This window comes from Chelonia mydas, chromosome 6 (assembly GCF_015237465.2).
Source record: "Chelonia mydas isolate rCheMyd1 chromosome 6, rCheMyd1.pri.v2, whole genome shotgun sequence".
Taxonomy (NCBI): domain Eukaryota; kingdom Metazoa; phylum Chordata; order Testudines; family Cheloniidae; genus Chelonia; species Chelonia mydas.
Genome location: NC_051246.2, coordinates 57,012,400 through 57,031,752, shown reverse-complemented (window position 1 = coordinate 57,031,752; position 19,353 = coordinate 57,012,400). Strand labels below are relative to the sequence as shown.

At 40.7% G+C, this 19,353-nt stretch overlaps 1 protein-coding gene across 1 annotated transcript in view; it reads left to right on the top strand.

The window, feature by feature from the left end:
• Positions 1–19,353, top strand: part of LRRC4C (leucine rich repeat containing 4C) — a 921,733-nt gene that overhangs the window by 79,801 nt on the left and 822,579 nt on the right. Inside the window, exon 2 of the mRNA XM_043548653.1 lies at positions 8,227–9,853. The gene's annotated coding sequence lies outside the window, so the exon portion shown is untranslated. The remainder of the gene's footprint in view (positions 1–8,226; positions 9,854–19,353) is intronic.

Below are 19,353 nucleotides of genomic sequence, written 5' to 3'. Positions count from 1 at the left end.
AGCCAATTAGTTTTATTTTTATTATTTAATTGTGTTAGCTACTGTCATGGTTAACTCATTATTTCATATTTAATCAATGTGTGATGAATAGATTTAAGTATATAAGGTAAAGATATAAGTAGGACAGGGTCATAGGAGTATAAGATCAACGGTTATTTATGAGTGATGAGAATGTGGGTGGTATATAAGTAAAGTAAAATTTCAGCTTAGTCATACTAAGCCTCGGCCCTGACATAAGTAGGTAACCCAGGAATAATTCAGTACCAGTAAAATTGCAAGATTATCGTAAAGAATGTGCCAGTAGGTGGTGATCATGAAAATATGCCACAATGTACCTGTTTAGACACATCATTGTAACATCATGGAAAATTTTGCTCTCACCACAGGTTACCATGGGAAAAACGTTTACATAGCTACAAATAAGATGCTAGTGAGACTAAGGGGAACTAAGAGAACACCTCTGAGAAGAAGGATATGGCAAAATGTATGGGGTGTGGAAGTTCAGATTAAAAAAAAGGCTGTTGGAACCCTCATGCATATGAATAAGGTGGTAGATGTGGTCAGAACACAGGACAAAAAAGGGTTCCCTGGTATGGGAAGGGTGGTTCCTCATCAGGACCCACCTCTCTGTTGACCACCTGTTGCAAGATCCACCCAACTTGATGATATGGCAGTATGAATACAGTATTAGCTATTGTATGGGCTCCCTCAGGTTTTGTATGCATGCTTGTGATTGTAACCTTGATTATCTGCTTAGTTAAATTTATATTACAGACATAGTCATAATACTTGTGACTTTTTGCGATCGCTGTATTTGTTCTATGTTTACTCCTAATGATTCTCCTAGGTTGGGAGACTCTAAGGGTGATTCTCACCCTATTGATCTTAAAACCAGTGCAACACAGGTCCTGGACTCTCTCATTCATGAGGGACACTGTGGTTTAACACACAACTATTGATTATTTTATCCATTAAGTTTAATTAGAGGGTAGAGGCTCAGTGTGTTAGTAATACTACACAGAAACTTTTCCCTCTGGATCATCCAGCCCAGATAGATACTGACCAGAAAGTGCTGGCAAACAATGGTTGCTCACTGGTGTCAGTTGGGATTATCAAAGGAGCTTCAAGGAAATAGGCTGCACGCCCAGATCTCACTGAATTTGAAATGTATTTGATCATCTAACTCCCATGGATGCTTTTGAAAATCCTTAACCCAGTATCCAGATTCAGCCTCACAAGAACATTCCCCTTTAGTGGCACTTGTAGCAGAGTAACCAAGGAAGGAGTGGACGATGGTCCTCTCTCACCTTCAGAGGAGGTTTGTCTGAATGAGGGTTGAGGCCCAGTCCTGCAAGCTGACCCATGCAGCCAGACCATTGTTGAGACCCACTAACCTCACCCCCACCCTTGAAGGATTGTCAGTAATTGATAGTGTCGCTAATACCATTTGTAGTAACTGCTCAATAACTAATGAGGCATACGCATCTGTGCATAGTTTCATGTAGTGGAGCAATGTCGTGGGTATTTTTATATTTGTACTAGGAATAGCTGAACTGGTTCGGACAAAATAAAAACCAGCCTGCATTTGAGGTCAGAACTGAACTGATGGGCTCTAACTTTTCTTTTTCCTTTTAAAGATTTAAAAAAGTTTAGCACCAGGAAAACTGCTGACCATGGTGATGTGCAGGTGTTGTTAGCAAGGGTCAAGAAAAGACAGGTTGAGAAATTCCTTGTTTTATATCATGGACAAGGCTGTAGCAAATTGGGAAAAAATATTAAACAGCTGTTTATACCCATAATAGCCTAGCCTCATTATGTATGAGGCCCCCCAGCCCTGCTCCATCAACAGATCTATTTCTGAGATAATACAGCCTAGTACATATACTTACAGTAGCTCTTTACAAACATTAACTGTATTTGAGGTCTATTAGGCAGTAGAACAGTCTCCTAAGGAAAGTGCATGGGAAAACTTAAAATTAGACTGGACAAAGGCCTGGTAAATGCACATTAGGGAGCAATCCTGTGCTGACTGGGAGATGGACTCGATGTAATAAGTCTTTTCCGTCTCTAACTTTTATGAAATAATTATGGGGATTGCAGTCGAATGCAGTTACTTCATCAACCTAGGCATATAACTAGATTCTCTCCTTTAGAATCCCTCTCATAATCATGGCTACTGCTGCTTTAGCAAGAATACTGCCCCTTTTAAAAAACTTGCAAGTGCAGCTGTAATGTGTAAAAATTCTGATTTGCCTCTATTTCAACAGGGAGTCTTGGGCAGTCAATTTGCCTAGTTTAAGGAAAACATGCAAATTAGTTTCTCTTATATAGTTTCTGCTTGATAGAAAAACATCTGAATAGTCCAGATGAAAAAGAGACTGGGTTGGTCCCATAGAGAAAAGGATTCATGTGTTCTTCGTCTTTCCACATTCACCCAACTGATCATACAAGTGAAACCTCAGAAGTTTTAGTGGTCCCACAGACAAATGACATGTTTATTTCAGACCCAGCCTGGAGTAAGGTTAGAAGACCCATTCAGCTTTTGTTCAAAATGTCTTTAGTATGGTAAGAAGCAGAATCTCCCTATCTCAAAACCCTTCCTCCCAGGAACACAATTACCAGCTAGAACCCTTTTACCTTCCTGTTGAATATGGGAAAAGGGAATCTTAGCCCAGTACAGTCCTTTACACACCCCACTCCCTAGCCTATCCACTTGCAATTTATGTATAATAATAAAAACCCTTAGTACTTCTGCATTTTCAAAACATAATACAAACACGTTTGAGAAATAACTTTCTCTGAGAGGTCATTACTGTCTTTCAGATTCTCTAGGCTGCATAAGGAATAGAATCACTAAAGAGGCTGTGTTCTGTTCAGATAAGCATCTGAACTACACTGAATTTCTGAACTCTTTTGGAGAGTCTCTCTTAGCCACACCTGCAGTGTAAAGATGAGTACAAAGCTTGCTTGCTGAATTCCTTTTCACGCAAGTGGGACTCAGAAGGAAAGTCAGACACAGCTGCTGAGAAAATGAAAATGTCTGAAGGGTTGAAATGTTGATGAAACTATCCCATTCACCCTATCTTTATTGACAGTCAATAAAACTGGAACCAGTGTAAATATCAGAATCATGTTCATAGACAAAGAAAGGACAAAGTTGAGGTGCAGTTGAACAACTAAAGGTTCCAGGGAGTTTAACAAATGTACTGAATCTTCAGTGATCCAAGAGACACATGTAATAGTTATGGTTTATAGCTTTAAAATATTTTTCCTGTGTCTAGTTAAAGATCATTAAATGGGACTGTGACCTTCTAAAAAGTAAATTAAAAATAATCTGTTACTAATAATCTCTTAGAGAGCTAAAATACAACAGATTGTAAAACTCTGATTTGACCATCGATGCTTTTACTCGCTGACTGTGGTGAACCTACACTGGTCGGTCTTGTTTTAGATTAGTAAATTTTGCTCTGTTTCTCAAACAATAGCACAACATAGCGAAGGTGCCCTGTATGTCTTATCAACCAAGTTGTTTTCACTACAAAGACAAATGCCTGAAAGAAAGATGCAGACCTGTGGTTTGAAGAAGTCAAATTTTGATAATTGACCCGTCCACTCCCCTCCCCCTAACAAAAGAAAGAAAAGGCATAACATCAAAGATGACTGCAAGAGCCTATGTCAAATCAATCTTTCAACAGGGGGAAAAGTATCAATTTTATTGATGTTGATAGGAGTCAGATATCACCTCTATAATTATGTTGGTTTTTTAGGAGGGCGCAAGAGGAGTTTGGGTTTTTTTCTTCAAAAACACACTTTCCATCACTCCCTTTTTCTTAAAAGAAAAAAAATCTAACATTTTAGATCTTAAATTACTGGACTAGGCCTTTAAGAATGTTTTAACCGTGAAATGAACTGTTTGTTTATTTCAAAATTATTTTGTTTTTGAAACACTTCCTCCCTCTAATCTTTGTGTGTGTGTGTGTGTCACAGATAGGTGTTAGTCATCCAACTCTCACTGTTTTTTTTTTTTATTAAAATTGGGTGCCTAACTCTCCTAGGTCCCTTTTAAATACCCCAGCCTTAAAAAATAACAGCAAAAGAGCACAAATCAAAACCAGAGCAAGAGCATGCTGGAATACAAAACATAATCAACCAGAAATTATGGGCTTGATTTAGGAATTACTGAGTGAAATTCTATAACCTGTGCTATGCAGGAAGTCAGACTAGATTATCAGAATGGACCCTTCTGGGTTTAACATTTGCAGATGAATAATATTTAGTATTCCAAAAGAAAATGGAAAAAAAAATACTCAGACATTCACAAAGTCTCTATGAAGGGTAGATGGCCATACTTTGGGGGTGTTTAATGTTTTAGTGCAGTACCGGGATGCACTCATTGCATGGCACAGTGAAGAACTCTGTGTGAGGCTGCACTTTTTTTTTTTTTTTTTTTTTCCGGGCAAAGGGCTTATGGACAAGCCAAGTCATTGGGATTGGGAGTTCCCATTTGTGGAGAGTTGACAGGATCAAGCCCATTGTGGATAGCTTCCTTTCTTTTGTAGAGGAGAGGTTTAGAGAAGACATTTATTATGATAAACTTGTACCATATTGGTAGGTTGTGGTCACATTGTACTAAGCACTGTACTATCTATCTATCTATCTATGTTCATCACAAGTGTATACAATGCACATTTCTATTTGTTTTGGGCTTTCAGTTACTAATGCTGTGATTCTCTTTTTTGGGCAATAGATCCTCCTGTGGGTTCACCTTCCCTTCCAGGCCCACAATCTCCCACTTCTGTCTTCCGAACATCTATATGTAGTGTTTATTCAGCATTCAGAAGACAGGTTGATTGAAGAGCAATAAAAACACTTCTGCTAACCACATAGCTGAGTCTGCATAGCCTTCTAGGAACAGCTGCTTCACACTGGGCATGCTCACAGGCTTCAACACAGTTATTAGCATGTCATTGCTTATACCACATATGCGGTGTTGTTGTAGCCATGTCCATCCCAGGACATTAAAAAGACCAGAGGGGAGAAGTAATATTGTTTATTGGACTAACTTCTGTTGATGAGAGAGACAAGCTTTGGAGCTACACAGAGCTCTTCTTCAAGTCTGGGAAAGGTACTCATACCATTATTTAGTCTCATTTACAGAATAAGTTATATAGATAGTTCAGTACCTGTGTTGAGGCCATACAGCCATGATGCTTCCTGACTCAGTGATACTCCTTGTGAAGGCCCTGCCAAACCAGAGTGGCATGTGTTTATTTGTAGCTAAATCCCAGCAGGTGTTTTCAAAGAGACACTCCCTGTTGATAAGTGACTGGTCCAAGTGAGCTTAGGTAAGAGTTAGAACCTAAGAGGAAGATCAGCTATATTCAGGGAGAGGAAGGTGTAGGCTAGAAATTAAGAGAAGGAGCTCTAGAGACACCACATCTGTCTGAGCGGCAAAGAGTCCTGTGGTACCTTATAGACTAACAGACGTATTGGAGCATAAGCTTTCTTGGGCGAATGTATTCATCCAACGAAGTGGATATTCACCCACAAAAGTTTATGCTCCAATACATCTGTTAGTCTATAAGGTGCCACAGGACTCTTTGCCACTTTTACAGATCCAGACTAACACGGCTACCCTTCTGATACGTGACACATCTGTCTGGTTTGTATTTTTTGTAGATGGCTCTAGTTTTTGTCATTTGGTTGTCTAAACTGCATAAACTGAATGTGATCAGAGGCTCTGATGGGATCTTAGTGGTGGTTTTGATTGCATAGGAATCCTGTAAAAGTAACTTGAGACTCCAGAAGATATTTTGTCCCAATTGCAAATTAGCATGGCATGATCACTTGTGGCAGGGGGCAAAACTGACATAGAATCATAGGACTGGAAGAGATCTTGAGAGGTGTTCTAGTCCAGTCCCCTGCATTTGAGGTGGTACTAAGTATTATTTAGACCATCCCTGACAGGTGTTTTTCTAACCTGCTCTTAAAAATCCCCAATAATGGAGATTTCATAGCCTCCCTAGGCAATTTATTCCAGTGCTTGACCAACCTGACACAATGTTTTTCCTAATGTCCAACCTAAATTGCCCTGGGTGCAATTTAAGTCCATTGCTTCTTATCTTATCTGCAGAGACATCTATTCTTATAATGTGGACCTCTTCAGAGACTGAATGAGACTGGTGGCCAAGTGGCTATAGTTTGAGAATTGCTGCTAACTATCATTTATTGTAGAGCATCCTTTATTAAAGTCCATTCTTTCATATGCAGTTAATTTGAGGCAGAAATAATAAATTATAATGGAAAGTCTCTTTCATATAGAACCTCTTATTCAGAAGGATCCCAGAATTTTTAAGTATGAGGTGTGAATTCATCAAACCATCTTGGTGGTTACAGTTGTTTGATAACACACACCACAACAATGCTTGGGACAGGAAGTATACAATGCTTTAGTCAGCTGTAACTAGACCAGAGGTGGGCAAACTACAGCCCACAGGCCATATCCGGCCTGCGGGACCATCCAACCCAGCCCCTGAGCTCCTGGCCCCTGCCCCCTCTCCCGCTGTTCCCCCTCCCCCGCAGCATTGCCACCACGCAGGCAGCGGGGATGCAAGCTCCTGCCGCTCTGAGCAGCATGGTAAGTGCGGGGTGGTGGCGCGCGCGTGGCAGTTGGGGGGTTGGATAGTGGGTCCTGGGGAGCAGTCAGGGGATGGGGAGCAGGGCCGGTTAGGGGTGAAGGATCCTGGGGGGCAGACAGAGGACGGGGCGGTTGGATGGGGCGGAGGTTCTGGGGCGGTCAGGGGTCCGGGAACAGGGGGGTTGGATAGGGCGTGGGAGTCCTGGGGAGCCTGTCAGGGGGTATGGCTAGGTCGGGGCAGTCAGGGTACAAAGAGCAGGGGGGGTTGGATAGGGGATGAGATCCTGGGGGGACAGTTTGGGATGGGGGGTCCCAGAAGGGAGCAGTCGGGGGGGCGGGAAGTGGGAGGGGGCGAATAGGGGATGAGGGCCAGGCTGTTTGGGGACGCACAGCCTTCCCTACCCGGCCCTCCATACAGTTTTGCACCCTGATGTGGCCCTCGGGCCAAAAAGTTTGCCCATCCCTGAACTAAACAGATAACTTTAGTGTGGCAGATTGTGATTGTCCACACTGGAACTTGACCAGGACACTGGTGCTTCCTTACAAGAAATTCTATGGGATATTTAATGACCACAAGTGGCAAACCTAGCTTCTTGAGAATCATTGAGCCTACTAATACCATGGTGGAGTATTGGTTTGGTCCTTATTTGAAAAGAAGAGCATCTGTGGTTCCCATTGTTTGGTTAGTGTCATTGATGTTTGTGGCTTAGGAAAATTATCTTCCTTAAGGAGTTTACAGACCGTGATGGTAGTAATTGTGGGTGGTGTGGAGGGGAAAGAATTGAAACATAAAAACAAAGGGAGTTGGAACAGTTATGCTAAACACATCTTATTCTGAGATTTTTTTTATATAAATCATTTTATGTTAAAATTGGAGCGTGAGCTAAATTAGGGTTGGTTGGTCAGTGGTAGAAGGCTATCTTTTCAATCTTCTGAATCAGTTCCTTATAGCATCTTCTGTTTTCCCATCCAAATGCAAAACAGATCCAGCCCCATTTAAGTTGAATGATCTGGTGAGCCCACAGTCTACAGTTTCATGGTTGTAGGGTTCAGTTACCAACAGTGCATCTTTATTCAGTACTTACTGTATTCCCACTGATTATATGGGTTTCTGATAGGTGTGGAATTCTTTGCCCTGAACATTATTCTGATCAGTAATAGCAGTGCCAGAGGCAGTTTCCCCATGCTGCCCAACCAAAAAGGTCTGAACCCTGTCCAGGAAGGACCAGTTAAAACAGTGGGAAGATAATTCCATCTCTGTGCCCATTCAGTCACCATTTATTTTTCAGTCCTTGACCCAATGCTACCAATAAAGGGTTTGACTAAAGCTAATTGTGAAGGTTCTATTTGTGATATGGGCAAGTGTATGCTGAGATTACAAAACTCATTTCACATGTATCATTGACCAGCTATCGCTATCTCTATCTGGTATTGATAGCATTTACTGCTGGTCCATGTTGGATTCAAACCCTTAATTTGGAAGGCTCGATATCTCATTACCACTCCTCTGAGCCATCCAGTCTAAACACAGTCATAACATTAAAAAATATACACCTCTCTTTAAAAGTTTTTTTTTCTTTTGTTTGTAGGTTTCCCTTCCTCTGGTTCCTGAATTGAGTAATATATAGTGTAATCTGCTGGAAAAGACTGGGATTATAAATAATAAGAGATTACCTGCAGAACATCGCTCGAATGCTGAACCTAAACAGAAGAACCCAGTAAAACATCACTGACTGAGCAGAGTCTTCCAAGAGAGCGACCATAATGTGGATGGTGCTCCGCAGCTAGGATTTGTACACCCCGGATGCTCAAAGGCTAATGCACCGATGAAGGGCCACTACTTAACCAATATACTACAATTCCATTCTGTTGGCTGCATAGCATCATATTATTGAAGTACACTGTGCTGATAACTCCTAACTCATTTCACATCACTGAAATATTTCTGTAGAAGAATAGATCTCATTGAGAAACAGAGAATTATAAAGCACTGCTGGAACCATAATGTCTTATGTCTATCAATTCAAACCCTGCTTGACTCACTAATGTTTTTTCACCTAATCAAAAATCTGTCTCTTTTTATACCAGTAATCACTCATCTTTGAATATTTGTTTGCCATCTCAAGATTGATAGGAAGGGGCTGCTTTTAAAAATCTTGTATATGTAGTGTAGCGGTGGATTTAAAATATTGCCTAGGTCCCTTTGAGCCTTTTTACTAACCTAATGCATCTCTCTCTGAACATTGTTTCTCTCACAACTGCCAGGCCATGGCCCCAGGCTTCTAAAGCATTTAGCACCCTCCTTTTATCCTAAATAAAATAAGATCTCTGGCTCTGATATTCCTTGAAAGTAATAATCCAGATTAATTCAGGCTTCTGTAGCAGTGTGGAAACAGTTTCCCATTCGACCTGCAACTAAATCTAGAGACTTCCCCACAGAAAATACACACACACATACACACCACACACACAGAGTACATAGAATGCCTTGAAGAAACTGTAGCTAACCACCTTATTAGTATTCCTCCCTCCTCTGTGTTTCACTTGCAGCAACAGAGGGCTGAGCAAAATGCAGTAGAACAGGGACAGAGACAGAGCTGGCAATCATCTCAATGCAGGCTGCTGAATGTAGGGGGTGGGGGGATGCAGCAAAGCAAGATTAATAACCTTGCCATAATCCTGTGCACTCTGGAAGGAGATACCTCTGGTGACGGAGCCATTCTTGTCTGATTAATTGGACTGAGTGAGTGACTGACTGGCAATCCACCTGGTTTGGAGGGGACCCCGGGTTTTGCTGTTCTTTGAATCCTCTACCCATCTGAGAAGGTAACAGTGAGACCTACCATCTGCAGCACACACAGCAGCTATTGGAGGCTACTACTGACAGTTTGCACTACAGTTTTTGGTGAGCAAGAAGCCAGGTATAGTGTACAGTGGAGATTAATATACCCAGGCCACTCAATTTCACAGTCTGGTCCCCCAGCCACCTCCCCCACCAAACACCCCTTCCCAATTGCCTTTGAGTTCCGGGCTCACTTTTGACATAGTCTTTTGGACACATTTTGCTGGGGATGGAAGATCAGTAAATGGAACCTTTGAAAACTAATCATTTTGCTCCTATGTGACTTGAAAAAATAAACAGAAAAGAAGAATCCAAGTTCATCTGGAGGAATTTTTAATTTCCTTTGGAGAAGTTTTAGGAGGGACATCCAAAAGGTAAGTCCAGGGGCTTGCCTGCCCCTTCTTCCTCCTTCTGTTGTTTATGCTTGATTTGTTTAATCTAGAAAGAAGCTAAAAGATGAGTACGGAGCACCTATAGTGCATGGTGACACTGTGTCGGTGTGTTGTGGACTCTGTGCTTGTCATTTGCACCCCCCCACCTCTATTTGCTTACCTTTTTGATTTACCTAGTATTTGCAAAGCTAAAGTACCTGTAAAATAATGATCCAGAGTGTTGAGAAATGTTGGTAAAATAGCATTTGAAAGCTTTTTTTGGTCTGAGTCCAAAGGAGTTCTCTCTCACACACTCGCAAAAAGCCCACGCAATAACTTCAGTGGGAGTCTCTGTATTTTCACAAATCATGTTTTTTTTCCCCCCTCTATGCATTTCAGTCTGCTCTGAAGTGATGAATATGCGAGTACAGAAAGCTGCTCCTGCTGCTGTTAGCTGGAGCAGATGACAGAATGGAAATTGTTGAGGATTTGTGGACCACTCTGTTACGTGGAGTTTCTCTGCTGTTGCTTCTCATTAACCTATTGAATGCATCTTGCACTGTTTTAAGGCTACAGCATTTGTGAAATATTTGGGGCCATAGCTCTAATCCTTCCAAATCAGACTGAAGTGCCAATCGCAAATGGTTTCTTATTGCCTCTCGTTTATTTGGATGGGAGGGGGGACATAAGAGGGAGGTTTAAGGTAGCATCAAGCATACAGGTGTTCTAAGTAACTGCCTTGTCCAGCATGTTTTATTGTAGGTTAATGTTTCCCAGGATCTATTAAATCACATGTCTTTTGAAATATTCAAGGTCTGAACCTAGATCTTCCCACAGGTGCTTTTCTTCAGAAATGCTGAGACTCTTGTAGCCATTCCCATCTTCCAATTATTTAATGAAAGTAAAATACTATTGTATCGCAATAACATCAGGGATCCTGCACTTGAAGACGTTTTATTGCTGCATTGACAGCACTTAGCTTTCCCAAAGAGGTGAGAGATCCATTTGTAAATACATTTCTGAGATGCCTGGTTCCCCAAGTGGAATTGCTAGGGACTTATTCCTTCTCAATTATATGAATATGAAGGACTAATATTGAAAGACGTGGTATCTATTTGATAGAATTATGTACAGCTGGTCTAGAAGGGCACAGGTATAAATGTGACAATACTGAATAGGCAGAAATAGAGGGGTGTTGAAGTGTGTGTATAATGTATGTTACAATGCATCAGACCTCTGAAGGCACATCCTATTTGATGTGGCCTTTTTATTTGCTCCATTATGTATGAATAAATGTAATGAGGCTTTTTTTGATTGGGTGTTGCATTGTAAAACTAAACACTTAATGAACAGGCCTCTGCTACAAAGTAATTGAATAATCTCATATTATTACATCTTTCCTGTCAGTCAGTCTCTCTGGCTGTGTTTGTGGCTGTTCTCTTATACCAGCTTGACAGAGGGATTAAACAAGGAAAGCTGGTTATAGCTGTGTTTCCCCTTGTTTTCTGCAAGTGATATTCCATCCCACAACAATGTTACTGTATAGGAATATGACAGGCAAATCTGTCTCCGGTCAAGGTATAATTTACCTTTTTTTTTTTTTTTTTTTTTTTTTTTTTTTTGTTCCACTATGCTTCTCTTCGACCCTCCTCATCTTCTCATGAGGCATATGTATTGTGATTGCTTTTACATTTACATTGTCTCAGGGGGAGGATTTTAAATAAAATCTTATGGGCATCTCCAGGACTCTTTTTTCTTTTGAAGAGATAACTAAGCTAAAAAAGACTTCAGATAAAAAGAAAGTTAGGGGGTGGATAACATACAAACTGGAAATGAAAAACTTTCATATTCTGGGAGGATGGAGGACACACAAGATCCCCTGGCCCAATCCGGTCAGGTGCAAATTATCCTCAACTCAGTGGGACAACAGTGGGAATTGAAGGATTGTCATTACTTCAGTTGATTGGACTGTAATGATGCAGCCTAACCATAGCTAAATCCATAGAGAAAAGGCCACACTTCTCTTTGGTTTGGATGATCTCTGTGTTTGTGTGCATGAGGCCAATGTTTTCTGTTTTTTGTTTGTTTGTTTGTTTTTTGTTGGATGATTAAGCAGCAAAGATCATCTGTAGCCAACAAACTAATTTAAAAGTTATTCTTGAAGTGGGTAGATTAGCAAAGTTATTTAGGGAGAATGACAGGTTTCAGAGTAGCAGCCGTGTTAGTCTGTCTTCACAAAAAGAAAAGGAGTACTTGTGGCACCTTAGAGACTAACAAATTTATTTGAGCATAAGCTTTCGTGAGCTACAGCTCGCTTCATCAGGAATGCATCTCTAAGGTGCCACAAGTACTCCTTTTCTTTTTAGGGAGAATGCTTCATTTTACTTCTTGACCAACTGTTTCTCAATTTAGATTCCTACATGGTTCCCTGAAACTAACCTTTCGTGGACTTGATTACTAATTTCCTAAATGTAATGTTCCATAGGCATTTTCTTCTGTGTTGTAAGTCTGATAACTCTATAGGATGGATGTTAAAGTTACTGAAACAGTATTAATTATCCTTATGGCATGGAGGAAGCAGATAAAATTCAGTATTGCCAGATTTCATGACAAGCTAGTTTATCTAGGAACCGATTTAAGCATCAGCTTGGAGTGTGTGGGAAATTGGAATATAAAAATGTACAATTAAAACAACTGTTTAAATGAAAATATTAAATGTCTCACTTGTATGAGGTTCCTATTTTATCCCAATTCATGGCTGGGTTTGGAGATACAATTTTTTGCATTGCAGAAATATAGAGAATTCTGTAGTTAATACTGTTTTCCATGTATTGTTTGAGGGATTATAAAAGCTCACCGTTCTGCATACTGTATGTATCAGCATGTTGCTATAGGAAGGTCCGTAAGAGTCCTTAAACCAAATGAATGTAGTGCCTCAGTAGAAGCTTCCCAGCAGAAATGTAGGTACAGTGAGATTATCAAAGACTGAATTGCCTAAATATTATTTTAAGAATATGTGGAAGATAAAAGGAACATTCAAATTTCTTCCCTATTTAGTTCCAGTCAGTTGAGCAGTTCCTCTCTCTCTTTCTCTCTCATTGCTGAAGTCAGCCAACCAGGCACAATGATCCTCCAGCACATGTTTCTATGTTTTTAAGACCCTGGGTGCTTTACACATGAATTCTTCCCTTCCTCAGAAACAAGCTGAGCTGACAACTGGCAAGTGAGCTTAGGCACTCTGTACAGGCCAAAAAGGAAGAAAAAAGAAAAGAAACAAAATCCTTCCAGCAATGCAGGACTTGAACCAAAAGTAAAAGCTCTGCAGGTTGACAATGCATAGTTTTGATTGTTGAGTCACCGTATTAGTCTGGAATATTATGTTGCATTAAAGTGCTAACATTGGGACCAGTTTTGAAATAAATGGGTACAGTAGTTTAGTATAGAGTAGAGTAGTTTAGCAGTAAACATGTACCCTGGATTGAAGAAAATGCACTTTCCTAGTGGCAGATGATTTTGCAGGTACCCTGTGACTGTTTACCGCTTTAGAAATAACCCTATGCCTAGAGCCAAAGGTGGACTGTAAAATTAGAATGAGGAGGAGGGTAAGAGGGGATATGGGGTTACTTGGTCTTGACTGGAGCACCTAGTAATAAAAGACCAACCAGGAGTTTCAACTGCTGTAACAAGTTAGCCATCTGAAACTTTTTGTTTAATATAAATATTACTCATAAATTAAATGTACCATGCACTCAACACTGCTTAAAAACAAAAAACATAGAGGAAACTGCAAGCTCTGCTCTACAGCCTGCAGTTTCAGTGCGGTCACATTACCAGTCTCTCTCTTCCCTTCAGCAGATGCCCAAACTAAAGTTTATTAGGGAGGCTGAACAATCTGTTCGTCCCTAGAGAGGACAGTTCTTTCAGGCCGCCATCCAGGTTACCTGGGAGGCAGCCGATGTGCAATGTCTTATATGTCTCCTGGAAGAAGGCTTTATTTCTTGACATTATGAACTATCTTAGGTTCATTTTTAGTCAAGGTGAAATAAAAACACACTGACATAATCCATTTAAAAAAATGCTACTGTGGCCCAGAATCACTGCTGTACCAGTACACAGGATAGAATTTGCTGCATCTGTGACTGCATGTGGCCTGCTCAACAGTGTCATCTATTGGCATGTGACATTTTTATTTTCTGGAGACAGCTTTCATTGTTCTGCATTACTAACACAATTTTCTTATATTTGTAGTTTCACCAGCTATGTCATTGATCATATTTTGTGTGAGAGCACATCTACCTTGCCAGTTGGGAGGAATGGAACATCTGGTGTCTGTGACAAATCATGACCTGTTCCTTTAGCTTGTTCAGTTTGTATCTAAAAAGTTTTCATGTTAGTAGCACAGCCTCTTGGTGAGTTGTTGTTGTTTGTGAGGATTGGATCTGGAACATTTGATCTGAGCTAAAAGATGCAGCTCTGTTACCTTAAGGCTATATAGTCTCAACTTCTGAATGGGTCAGCCTCTAGAGAAGGACAGAAAGCCACACTGTAAGCATGGTTTACACTTACATATTTACCCACTAATGTCTTTAGATCTTAGTTAAGAGATAATTTAGAGAACTGCTGCAGGGGAAGTTACAAGATATAGCACTGGGGCTTCATGTTTGTTATTTCACTGTAGCATTTCCCTTTATATATACCCACTGCAGTTTAAAATATAATCAAGGTTGTGAAAGTGAGATTAGATAACTCCTGGAGATTAGTGACACAAGACAAGATGAAACAACCTTACAAAGGGATTTGAAGGAATGGAAAGCTTGCCCGGTGAACAGGAGAAAGGAGCCTGTTCCAGACATAGCAGTCAGCTTGCTAAAGCTGCAGAGATGTGAGGACGGAAGACATGGGGGAGCACTTAGAGAAAGGTGAGGAAAGTGCAGAGGATGAATATTGTGGAAGACAGTGGGTTGGAGAAGGTGTGGGGATTACTCCAATTAGAGGGGTTGGGACATGAGAGAAGGAAGATATGATAGGGAGTAAGGCAGTGAGGAGGTCAGTCTAGTAAGCAAAGGCAGAGCCCTGCAGGACTGTGAAGGTAAGAAGTCTGAATTTAAGTTAGGAGGATTGGGAGGAAGATAGAGTTATGGGTGTCAGAACAGCAGCTAGAGACAATGGAATATGGATACAGTGGAGCTTGGAGAAGCAGTCCCCAGGATGGCACTAACGTAGGTGGAATAGATGGAACCTTTCACATTTAAGTGTTGACCTGAGTGTCCAAACGCTATATCTGGAAGTCCTGTTCGGACTGACACTTTGAAATCTGCCTCACAGAAGAAATATGGAGACCCTTCTATAAAAGCAAGGAACTCATGTCAGTGGGTATTTTAGTTCATTTTTAAAAACCCAGCCATTGTGATACTCTAATCTCTCAAGCAGTTTGTGTGACTGAAGTAACCCCCAGGGCATTTGGGTTCTACAATGGCTTTTATGCAATCACACACCCATCTCTGAGCGAAGACTGAAGCCAAAGCTAAAAGCTGTAAGGGCTTCTTTGAGTGCTGGTAGCGAAAGGCACCCATAAATGTGCCATGTATTATCTTTCCCGATATATATAAAGAAACCTTGCTATTTGTCAGTTGGACTAATTAATACAGACTTTGGAAGCCAAACAGAAAATACTGTGTGTTCTTTTCCAATTCTGCATGGTTTATATTGAGCTGATCTGAAGGCATGTTTTTTTCTTTTTTCTTTTTTTTTTTTATGCTACTGAAATTTCAAGACTGTTCTACTTTTTCTGCAGAAGCCTTTGGCCAGAATTGCCTAATCTTCGCAGTGCTTTTCAGATGCAGCTCTTGTTCTTGTGTATCATACAGAAGATATAGTGTCTGTCAGTGGAGTTTAATGGAGAACAAAAGGGTCTCAGCATAGCAGGAATTGCCTTAGTCCTACCATACTCGGTCCTGTTATATAACCACCACATGTCTTGGCACTAAGACAAGTGCCAAGCACTAAGTGAGAGGGGGGACAGAGTGTTTATCTTGCCAGGCTTTTCCTTTCCTCTTTTGTCATAGATATTTTGTGGATCGCTGCGGTAACCTGGTGCCCTTATTCTGCAGGAGGTCACAGCCTTTCCAAACTGTAAAAAGATCTCTAAAAATCGGAATTCCCTGACAATCAGCTTTGTAGTATAAGCAGCTTTACCCAATCCTGAGAACAGTGACAGGGCAGAGAGGTAAATGAGAAGCTTCTCATAATAAAAATACTTGGCTTGGCAATGCCTCCTTAAGAGTCTTAGACTGTCTAAAAGAGTCTCTTAATCTGTGCTTTAATTCTTACATCCTTGTTCCTGAGGTGGGCAAGGAGGTAGGATCTCTCTCTTTGTCCGTTTAACTTAACACAGAGGTTCCACACTTACCTTCAAACCTCTGGAGTCTTTTGAGATGCCTCTGTTTTCCATGAAGTTCATCTGGGATAAGTTTTTCCTTTCATTGAATCATTGGAAGTCTTGGATCTTTCCATAACCTTGGAGACCAACTATCTTTCCTTTTCTACATAGAGAGAAACATTTTGGCTCCTAAGTGGGTCTACATAGTTTCTGTAAAGGAGATTGAAGACCAAGCAAGTAAACATTCCCTGTGTTGAAGTCTGCATGTGAGATACTCATTTAATGCAGGAGATCTCTATGTCCCTATAGAATATAGGTGATAGAACTAGGGGTGCTGGGGGTGCTGCCGCACCTCCTGGCTTGACATAGTTTGCATCGCATACAGGGTTTACAGTTTGGTTCAATGGCTTTCAGCACCCTTACTATAAAGTTGTTGCAGCACCACTGCTGTAGAGAACTCATTGTACAGAGAAGAACTTGAGGAATAGAAAGCAGACACCTTATTTCCACATGGAATTTAGTCAAACTCACCCTGTAGTACTTCTCCAGCTCCACAGTTTTTGTTCTTTACAGTTCTACCTCCCAACACAAATACTAGCTACAATGTGAACCTCATAAGGTTCAGAGATTGTTCAGAATTTTAATTGAATCTTTTGGTCAGCAAACTTGGACTGGACTTCTCCACTGCCAGACTTGTGTGACTATCCTGCACATGTCCATAGGCACGATTTGAAATAGCCCTTATTGTCCATGGGCAACGGCTCCACCAGGTGAGCCAGGCAGAGGTTGCTGCTGGTTATCCCCAGAAAATGTGGTGAAACTGTCTTGCCAGGATGTCACTCTTTGTTCCTTGTTACAGTGGGAGATAGAGGGCGGAAGATTTAGGAATAGAATTTTATAATCAAAATGATAGCTTTGAGAATCCAGAGCTATTGGAAACAGGTAAGAATACTATTCTGTGATGGGCACTGATGTAGTTCCCATTGCGGGGAATTATTTCTGTGTCTTGTAGTGAGGGAGAGAAGAGACTGGCTCATCATAGATAGAAAGTCAGGATTGCTGCAAAGCCAGTGATATTAATTAGCAAAATGCCATGTCATCTTGGATGGATTTTAAGCAGTAATTCCTCTTCCAGGGATTTTGTCTGGATGGAATTCATATGTTTAAAAATAAGAATATCCTTCCTTTTATCACAAATTACACCTTACATTACTAAGACTGAAATACTTTTGAAAATCTAATTTGCTTCCGAACACTAATGCCGTTTTGTTTTTCCTTTTTGGTTTCATTCACCTCAGACACTGAGACTACACTGGCGACTCCCTGGGCTGGATCCTCAGGTAATGTAAATAGGCATGTAGTTCCATTGGAGCCATGGCAGTTTGCACTAGCTGAGGATCTGCCTCCCAGTGTGTAGCCAGTTTTAATTATGATCTTATTTGTATTGCAAAGCACTGTCTGGAACAGTGAATTGACACAGCACTCGACAAATATAGGGGCAATCTTGCAAACTCTTACTATCTGACTTGGGCCCATTGATGTTAATGAATTAAGCCTGGTAGTTAGCAGTACAACCAGTAGTAAAGACAAGGTCTTTGGGGCAAAGAACATTTTAAATCTAAGGCTCTGATTTTACATTTGACTTAAATGGGACTGCACAGATGCCCAGACCCATAAGGAACTGTTTAGGATAATAGTCCTAAAGGTCAGAATTTACTGCCGCTGAAATCATGAGCTTTTTCTTTTTTTTTCTTTTTTCTTTCGTTCTTTTTTTGCCATTGATGACAATGGAATTGGGACTTGTGTAGCGCAATGCTCTTACGTTTGAATTTCTAAGACTACAGGGGAAGCTTTAAAATAGGGGGATGGTGGAATACTTTCACTGGTTTATTTTCTTAAAGCAAAATTGAGAACTTGTCTATTCGTACATTAGGGTATGTGTCCAAGCTTTTTTTTAAGGATAGATATCTTATGTTTTGGGACCTAAGCTCTGATTTTCTGCATTGTCCTTTTAATGTTCCCATTTTCTTTCTATGGTCTGGGATAGCTGGTGAATGTGGAGCTCAAAGGGAAGAGTGAAGTGATATATGTAGGGACGAATATATGAAGCCACACCTCCCTCCCATGCCCCAGATTGGAGGTCTGTTAAAATTCATTGTCTCTTTATGCTCCTGTGACTCTTCTTGTCTTCCCCAAAAGCCTCTGTGAAAGTAACTCTCATCAGTCTTTTGTCCCTCTCCTTCACATCGGCAAACCTTTCCCTACCCCACTCGTGTCCTGAGAAACAAGATCTATACTGCTTCCAATAAATATGAATCTCCTTTAATTCTAGTATGAGGGGCCTGTGCTTTTGAAGTAGGAGGATCTATTTTTTGTCTCTGCTGCTCCCATGAAGATGCAAGTAGCCATGTTGTGAAGCCACAGCTAGCCATGGATTTAATACAGTATGATTATGCACATACCCTGTAGTTCCCTCATCTGTTTCATGTGTTGTATAGTGTAGTATAGTAAGGAACTTATTGATATGTCCAGGATGCAGACTACTTAGTCAAGATATTATATAGCTTCCCTCCCCCCACCCCACCCCAAAGCAAGTCAATGGCTCCTGCTACACACAGCTAGCTAGTCCAGGACATAAGTGGCAAAAATTTGCTTTTTTTTTTTTTTAATTTCCCCACTCTTAAAAGTCATGCTAGTTCTGATTAATTTATTTTCTCTTCATTATTGGAACAAACGGCTTTAATGACATTTCATTATGCATATAATGCTTTGAGTACTTTATACAATGAAAAACTGTTTTTCTTGCTAGGGCTTTGAATTTCTACTTGCAGGAGTTCTGCAAGCTGTAATCATTTTTGAATTTGTTCTTGAATAGCTTTTAACATTTATTCTTTTGTGAAACAAAACAGTACTTCTGGCCTGAGATCATGCTGTCAACCTGGCAGAGTCAAAACAGGGGAAGGAGCACCATAAGGCCAACACATTTCTCTCTTTGCTGGCAGGAAAGGGTCAGGGATTCAGGCAGTATCTCAATCTAAGGTTTATTAAATGGCTTATGCTTAAACCATTCTCTTCTTTTCAGTCCCATTCCCCACAACCTTCTCCCAAGACCCCCTTTTCCCCT